Source organism: Procambarus clarkii, chromosome 77, assembly GCF_040958095.1.
Source record: "Procambarus clarkii isolate CNS0578487 chromosome 77, FALCON_Pclarkii_2.0, whole genome shotgun sequence".
In the NCBI taxonomy this organism is placed as follows: Eukaryota; Metazoa; Arthropoda; class Malacostraca; order Decapoda; family Cambaridae; genus Procambarus; species Procambarus clarkii.
Window position 1 is genome coordinate 14,594,723 of NC_091226.1, and position 8,193 is coordinate 14,602,915.

An 8,193-nucleotide genomic window follows, 5' to 3' on the forward strand; every position below is an offset into this window, starting at 1 on the left:
ACAAGGAGCAGGGGACTGGGCAAAACATTCTTCTTGAGGTTAACTTAAAGTTACTGCTACTCTCGATCGTTGGGAGAACCGACTTTTGTCTTTTTGTGTGACCTGGGGCCAGATTCACGAAGCAGTTACGCAAGTAGTTACGACTCTTGGGCCAGATTCACGAAGCAGTTACGCAAGTAGTTACGACAATGGGGCCAGATTCACGATTGAGTTACGCAAGCATTTACGACCCTGGGGCCAGATTCACGAAGCAGTTACGCAAGTAGTTACGACTCTGGGGCCAGATTCACGAAGCAGTTACACAAGCACTTACGAACCTGGGGCCAGATTCACGAAACAGTTACGCAAGCACTTACGAACCTGGGGCCAGATTCACGAAGCAGTTAAGCAAGCACTTACGAACCTGGGGCCAGATTCACGAAACAGTTACGCAAGCACTTACGAACCAGGGGACAGATTCACTTAGCAGTTACGCAAGCACTTACGAACCTGGGGGACAGATTTACGAAGCAGTTATGCAAGCACTTACGAACCAGGTGCCAGATTCACGAAGCAGTTACGCAAGCACTTACGAACCTGTACATCTTTACTCAATCCTTGGCGGCTTTATTTACAATTATTAAACAGTTAATGAGCTCCTAAGCACCAGGAGGCTGTTTATAACAATAACAACAGTTGATTGGCAAGTTTTCATGCTTGTAAACTGTTTAATAAATGTAACCAAAGCCGTCAAAGATTGAGGAAAGATGTACACGTTCGTAAGTGCTTGCGTAACTGCTTCGTGAATCTGGCCCCTGGTTCGTAAGTGCTTGCGTAACTGCTTCGTGAATCCGGGTCCTAGTTTCTAACCATGTTATTTTGACACACACACACACACACACACACACACAGTCTCACATATAAAAACAATCACCCACACATAAACGCACGCACACACACACTAAACACACACAATCATACAATCACATGCAATTTTAGTCAGGCTTTGCTTAGTAATTCTGAGAGTAGATGTTCAGTCAGCCACCGCCTCCACTCCCTGAATGCTTCACAGTTTACGATACAATTTTATAGCTTAATTCCACTCTGAATGTGCGTAGGAACGTTTTGTGCTGTGTATTTTAACATGTAAATAGAGTAAGGACTACAGATATACTTCAGTTCCCTTTGTTTTTATTCTCTGGTATCTAGTGTTTTTTGGAGAGAGAGAGAGAGAAAGGCAGAGAGGGAGAGAGAAAAAGGCAGAGAGAGAAAAAGGCAGAGAGAGAGAGAGAGAAAAAAAAAGGCAGAGAGAGAGAGAAAAAAGGCAGAGAGAGAGAAAAAGGCAGAGAGAGAAAAAGGCAGAGAGAGAAAAAGGCAGAGAGAAAGGCAGAGAGAGAGAAAGGCAGAGAGAGAGAGAAAGGCAGAGAGAGAGAGAACGAGAGAGAGAAAGGCAGAGAGAGAGAACGAGAGAGAGAGAACGAGAGAGAGAAAGGCAGAGAGAGAGAGAACGAGAGAGAGAGAACGAGAGAGAGAGAACGAGAGAGAGAACGAGTGAGAGAACGAGTGAGAGAACGAGAGAGAGAACGAGAGAGAACGAGTGAGAGAACGAGAGAGAGAGAGAGAGAGAGAGAGAGAGAGAGAGAGAGAGAGAGAGAGAGAGAGAGAGTAGAATCCAAAGTCTGGAATCCAGCAAACAGTAAATGGATAAACAAAGTCTCCAATCATTTCCCTACCTATATGCATGTCCGAAGACATTGTTCAACAAGTTGAACTCATCTCCTTAAATCACCCGACGCTGGTAAGATAGTCGTGCTGAACAAGTCAGTGACAAGCAAGAAGTGGAACTAGACAACATAAACACGTAATACCAACAGAACGAGGGGGACATGGCTGGAAGCTGGAAACTCTGACGAGTCACAGGATGTTAGAAAGTTTTCTTTTAGCGTGAGAGTAGTGGGGGAATGGAATGCACTAAAGGGGAGCATTGTGGAAGCACTATTCATAGCTTTAAAAGTTGGTATGATAGAGGAGGACAGGAGTCATTGCTTTACACTACCGGAGGCTAGAAAGGCGGGATCCAAGAGCCAAGGCTCGATCCTGTAGGCACAAATAGGCGAGTACAAATAGTTGAGCGCGCGCGCGCGCGCGCACACACACACACACACACACACACACACACACACACACACACACACACACACACACACACACACAGGTTGAAAATTAGCACCCAGGTCATAGATGGAAACTCAGTACGCAGATGAGCCACAGGAACATTAGAAAGAATCTTTTCAGTGTCAGAGTAGATAACAGAAGAAATACATTGGGCAGTGATGTGGTGGAGGCTGACTCCATACACAGTTTCAAGTGTAGATATGATAGAGCCCAATAGGCTCAGGAACCTGTACACCAGTTGATTGACAGTTGAGAGGCGGGACCAAAGAGCCAGACCTCAACCCCCGCAAACACAACTAAGTGAGTACAACTAGGTGACTAGCTACGTTTTCTCTGCATCGGACTCATGCATAGATAATTATCAGGGGAAAGCACTAAGCCAGAACGCGTATATAGCACTGGGAATGGGTACGAGAACAAGGAGCTGATATATGAGGAAAAGGGGGGAAAAGGAATGGTGCCCCTCTCCAACCATCGGGGATCGAACACTGACTTGCAAGAAACGAAGCCGTCGCTATACCGACCAGCCCATGTATTTGGGGATGCTTGCTTCCTACCAGCATCCCATAATACATCGAATTAAGGATGTATTTGCGGTTTTAACAATTATAAAAGATGGGACATATGAAACAACTATGTAATACCACTTCGTTAATTCTCTAGGCATTAATACCACCTCGTTAATCCTCTGCTCTCTCGTTCCACCTTGTTAGTTCTCGTTACATTTAAATAATAAAGCCAAAAAATAATTAGACAACTGTGTTGTACATTATTACTAAACTTTAATCATCTCTTTTCATTTTACTTAATTAAATCTGTATTGAGTTCCATTTCCAATATTTTTATGGAGAGTTGCAAAAATATATTTTTCCCATCTCTGAACAAAGAAAACTGTCATTGTAACGCCAGAGAATGTAACTAGAGACTCAGGAGTTGAAGGAGGAACAATTATTAGTTCTAATTAAATGTTGTTTGGTTGCAATATCTCTGTACCTGGGTAGGTGATTGTGCAAGTTGCATAAAAGATTAAAGTTAGACTTATTAACAGTGAGAGAGAGAGAGAGAGAGAGAAAGGGGGGGGGGAGAGAGAGAAAGAGAGAAAGACAGAGAGACAGAGACAGAAAGACAGAGACAGAGAGACAGAGAGACAGAGAGACAGACAGAGACAGAGAGAGAGACAGACAGAGACACACAGAGAGAGACAGAGACACAGAGAGAGAGACAGACAGACAGACACATAGAGAGAGACAGACAAAGAGAGACAAAGAGAGAGAGAGAGAGAGAGAGAGACAGAGACACAGAGGCAGACAAAGACAGACAGAGACACAGAGAGGGAGAGACAGAGACAGAGGGAGAGACAGAGACAGAGAGAGAGACAGAGACACAGAGAGAGAGAGAGACAGAGACACAGAGAGAGACAGAGACAGACAGACACACAGAGAGACAGACAGAAAGAGAGAGAAAGAGAGAGAGTCGGAGACAAATGAGAGAGAGAGGGAAAGAAGAGGTCAAGAGAAAAAGTAAAAATAAGGCAGCCATGACCAAATTTATCTCTGGACCATTTTTCCCATCCCACAACCAGCAGGAAAAGGCGAACAAGCATCTTCCATAGAAAGACCTCACTGATACCTTCCCAGGAACCTAGCAATACTCCCTTTGGGCCAGCAAATGACGCTATGCAATGCAAAGGCGCCAGAGGTGCCTTTGGCATTGCATTGTATGGCATTTGGCATACGTGGAGACGAACCCATCGCGCTGGGAGGAGCTGTTGAAGACATCAAAGAAGTTAAACCCACGGTTCAAGGAGGTTTATATGGTCTTGTGAAGGTCAGAGGAAACGAGGGAGCTGGTGGTAGCCGAAGTCCATGAGATTGGATCCCTGCTTTCATGCCTTTTTCTGGGATTGGGCTATGCTTTCATGACTACTACTGGGATTGGGCTGTGCTTTCATGCCTTCTTTTGGGATTGGGCTATGCTTTCATGACTACTTCTGGGATTGGGCTGTGCTTTCACGCCTCCTCCTGGGATTGGACCCTGCTTTCATGCCTCTTTCTGGGATTAGGCTCTGCTTTCATGACTACTACTGGGATTGGGCTCTGCTTTCATGCCTTCTCCTGAGATTGGGCTCTGCTTTCATGCCTCTTTCTTGGATTGGACTGTGCTTTCATGCATCCTCCATTTTTGCAAGGAGGGATGAGGCTTTCTGATCCTCTCTATTTCATGTTTTTTTTTCACGTGAAGGATTTACAAGATTCCTTGATGTCTTTATCTTAGTATCTGAACTTTCTTATCTTTACATCAGTATATTATCCTCGGTATCTTATGATGAGAGTAGAGATACTTTCTTCCGTTTTCACTACATCATCATCAGCTATCTACACGCGGTCCTTATCGGCTTCATTATCATAAGAATTCTAGGGTATTACAAAATATTTTACTTCAATTGGGAAAATTTTCAATTTACGTCATCTATTTTTTTTTCCTAGATATGCGAGGGAAATTGGTAGAAAATATTTGCCGTCATGTTGAGGTGAATGACCGCCAACTCAATGTTCATTTTCCGGGTAAGAAGTTTTATTTCGATAGTTCGCGCACTCACCAGCAAGGAAATTGGCGCTCGCCAACTCGTCTCACTCAAACTTTACGTAACGGAGTGCTTTTAATACAAGATTAAGCTAAAAAAAAAAAGAAAAAAATATTGATGAAATTTGACTTCAAAGATCTTTAAAACTCGGAGTTTAGTAACTTTGGATCTGAAGGCTCTCACTAGACGCACTCAAGGCTGCGGTGATTGTCTTGAGTGTGTTTGATGACCATGTTTTGGTCTGGAAGTGTGTTATCTCTCACACTGACATCTACACAAATAATCGAGAGATATGCAAGGAAAACTGATTAGGCATAGCTGAAGCACTAGTCCCTAAACACACACTTACCCATCAACATCCACCTTACACTTTGAGTGCATCCGAAAACCTTCAAGACCAATGTAGAGCATCCAGGGCACACCTAACCCCAGCCATCCATATCGTTGCCCAGTCGATTAAGGCAGCGTCTGGGATGCTCTCGGACGATGGTTCGAGTCCTCGTCACGGCCCTTGTGGATTTGTTCCACCCCAGCCAACATTGACTGGGAAGCACTCAGCCATATTGGTTAAGTTCTGCAGCTTTAGTTGTGACTTATTTTTTCTCTGCCTCAAAAGAAACTGTGCTTCAACTAATCGCATTTATTTGCGTCAGGCGAAATTGTCAAATGATCTTTGGAGAGTTAATGCTTCAACTTCATGAATAATAAATATATGTGTACAATGCAGAAGTGTCTCTAGCCATGATAGACAGATGTTTGGGGCTAGACTCATTCAATCCTACATAGTGAGGGATAGGTGGTATAGAACTGGCAAAGGCTATTTAGGATCGGCTCTATACATCCTCCTCTATGAAGGGTCTGATCTCATAGCAATTCTAAGTGACTGAATAAGCTGGATTTATTGGTTCAGAAACTTTAAACCACATTTTAAGCCTTTCAATATATTACACGCTCTGGGAGAGAGAGCTACAGATCAGCACTAAGTTAGTTCTGGTAATTATGTGATTTATAATGGAATAATTTATCTAACTCAGTGGTATTTAGTAATACATGTCTTTAAGAAAGGATTATTTTTAGCATATGCTAATATCTGTATCACTAAATAGGATTTCTGGTTTGTTTTTTTGTTCAAGGGTGGAGGACAGATGTTTAAGGCTAGTCTCACTAAACTTTTGCAGCGTCACTGGTGGTTGGTGGGGGACGATCATCTGAGGAGGGAAGGGGTCGCAGGTGTGTGTGTGTGTGTGTGTGTGTGTGTGTGTGTGTGTGTGTGTGTGTGTGTGTGTGTGTGTTTGTGTTTTTCTCAGTCTCCACTACACGTGGGCTGTGAGTTTGTGAAAATTAACTTCCTCTATATGCTTCTGCACCATTACTATCTTAACTCTTGTAATTCCCCGAGTTACAAGGCAAGACTCAGTCAACTAGCCTGTCAATCGTGAGCAACAGTCACGATTGACAGGCTAGTCAATCGCTTTTTATGACTTGGAACATTGCAATACGTTCAAAGTTTTCGTGCCTGAGTTAGCTATCTTCTTGAGGTTATCTTGAGATGATTTCGGGGCTTTAGTGTCCCCGCGGCCCGGTCCTCGACCAGGCCTCCACCCCCAGGAAGCAGCCCGTGACAGCTAACTCCCAGGTACCTATTTACTGCTAGGTAACAGGGGCATTCAGGGTGAAAGAAACTTTGCCCATTTGTTTCTGCCTCGTGCGGGAATCGAACCCGCGCCACAGAATTACGAGTCCTGCACGCTATCCACCAGGCTACGAGGCCTCCTCATCAGGTCAGTATACATCAGGTCTATTGCAATGTTCACAGGACATATTGTGGCGTTTGCAATGGACCCGGCATGGGTGGATATGCCGGTAATCCATTCTCTCTCCACCATCAATCTCACACTGTGTGCTTCCATCCTTCCTTCCTCTCTCTCTCTGTCTCCTCTCTCTCTGTCTCCTCTCTCTCTCTGTCTCCTCTCTCTCTCTCTCTGTCTCCTCTCTCTCTCTCTCTGTCTCCTCTCTCTCTCTCTGTCTCCTCTCTCTCTCTCTCTGTCTCCTCTCTCTCTCTCTCTGTCTCCTCTCTCTCTCTCTCTGTCTCCTCTCTCTCTCTCTCTCTCTCTGTCTCCTCTCTCTCTCTCTCTGTCTCCTCTCTCTCTCTCTCTCTCTCGTCTCTCTTCTCTGTTATCTTACATCACCTCATCTCAAGTCCGACTTTATGACATTTGTCTAATAAGCATAAGAATATATCTACAAAGGGCCGTGATGAGGGTTCGAACTTAAGTCCAGGATGATCCCAAATGGTTCCTTGTGGATTCATTCGATATATCACGCTATTGTGATTTCTGTGTGTATGTAATAAGCATATTATTATTAAGCACATTATATAATTATTGTAACGTTTTTCCCTAACTTAAAGTCATCTTGAGGTTATCTTGAGATGATTTCGGGGCTTTAGGTGTCCCCGCGGCCCGGTCCTCGACCAGGCCTCCACCCCCAGGAAGCAGCCCGTGACAGCTGACTAACACCCAGGGACCTATTTTACTGCTAGGTAACAGGGGCATAGGGTGAAAGAAACTGCCCATTGTTTCTCGCCGGCGCCTGGGATCGAACCCAGGACCACAGGATCACAAGTCCAGCGTGCTGTCCGCTCGGCCGACCGGCTCCCAGTAATAGTAACCATCAGAGTAATGTTAGGTATAAGTTCAAGTAGGAGCCAAATGTATGCCCTAACCCTCATATGAAATCTCTGCAATCCACTCATATGGTGGATTTGCAGGGATTTCAAGATTACCTGCATGTTGAGATATAGACGAGGAGTCGCAATAACGTGGCTGAAATATGTTGACCAGACCACACACTAGAAAGTGAAGGGACGACGACGTTTCGGTTCATCCTGGACCATTCTCAAGTCGATTGTGAGAGACAATGTTCCAAATGCTTGTAAGTCTTATAGAATGAAAGATGCTTGATAGAGCAATGTTCTTGAAAATGGATCAGTCAGCATACGGCTGTTGGTGGCTGAACACCTTGATTGGTGAAGATTAAGCCACCAAAGAGATGGAATTGGATAGTAATCCAAGCTGAAAATGGATTAAGACACCCATGAGTGATGACTTGAGATGTCATCTTGCTAAGTTATCCATCTTCTCCAGAATTTACATCAATGAACGAACTTGTGCTTCTTAGAAAATTTAGAACTATTGCCCTGAGGCTAGATTCACGAAGAAGTTACGCAAACACTTACGAACCTGGGGCCAGATTCACGAAGAAGTTACGCACGCACTTACGAACCTGGGGCCAGATTCACGAAGAAGTTACGCAAACACTTACGAACCTGGGGCCAGATTCACGAAGAAGTTACGCAAACACTTACGAACCTGGGGCCAGATTCACGAAGAAGTTACGCAAACACTTACGAACCTGGGGCCAGATTCACGAAGTAGTTACGCAAACACTTACGA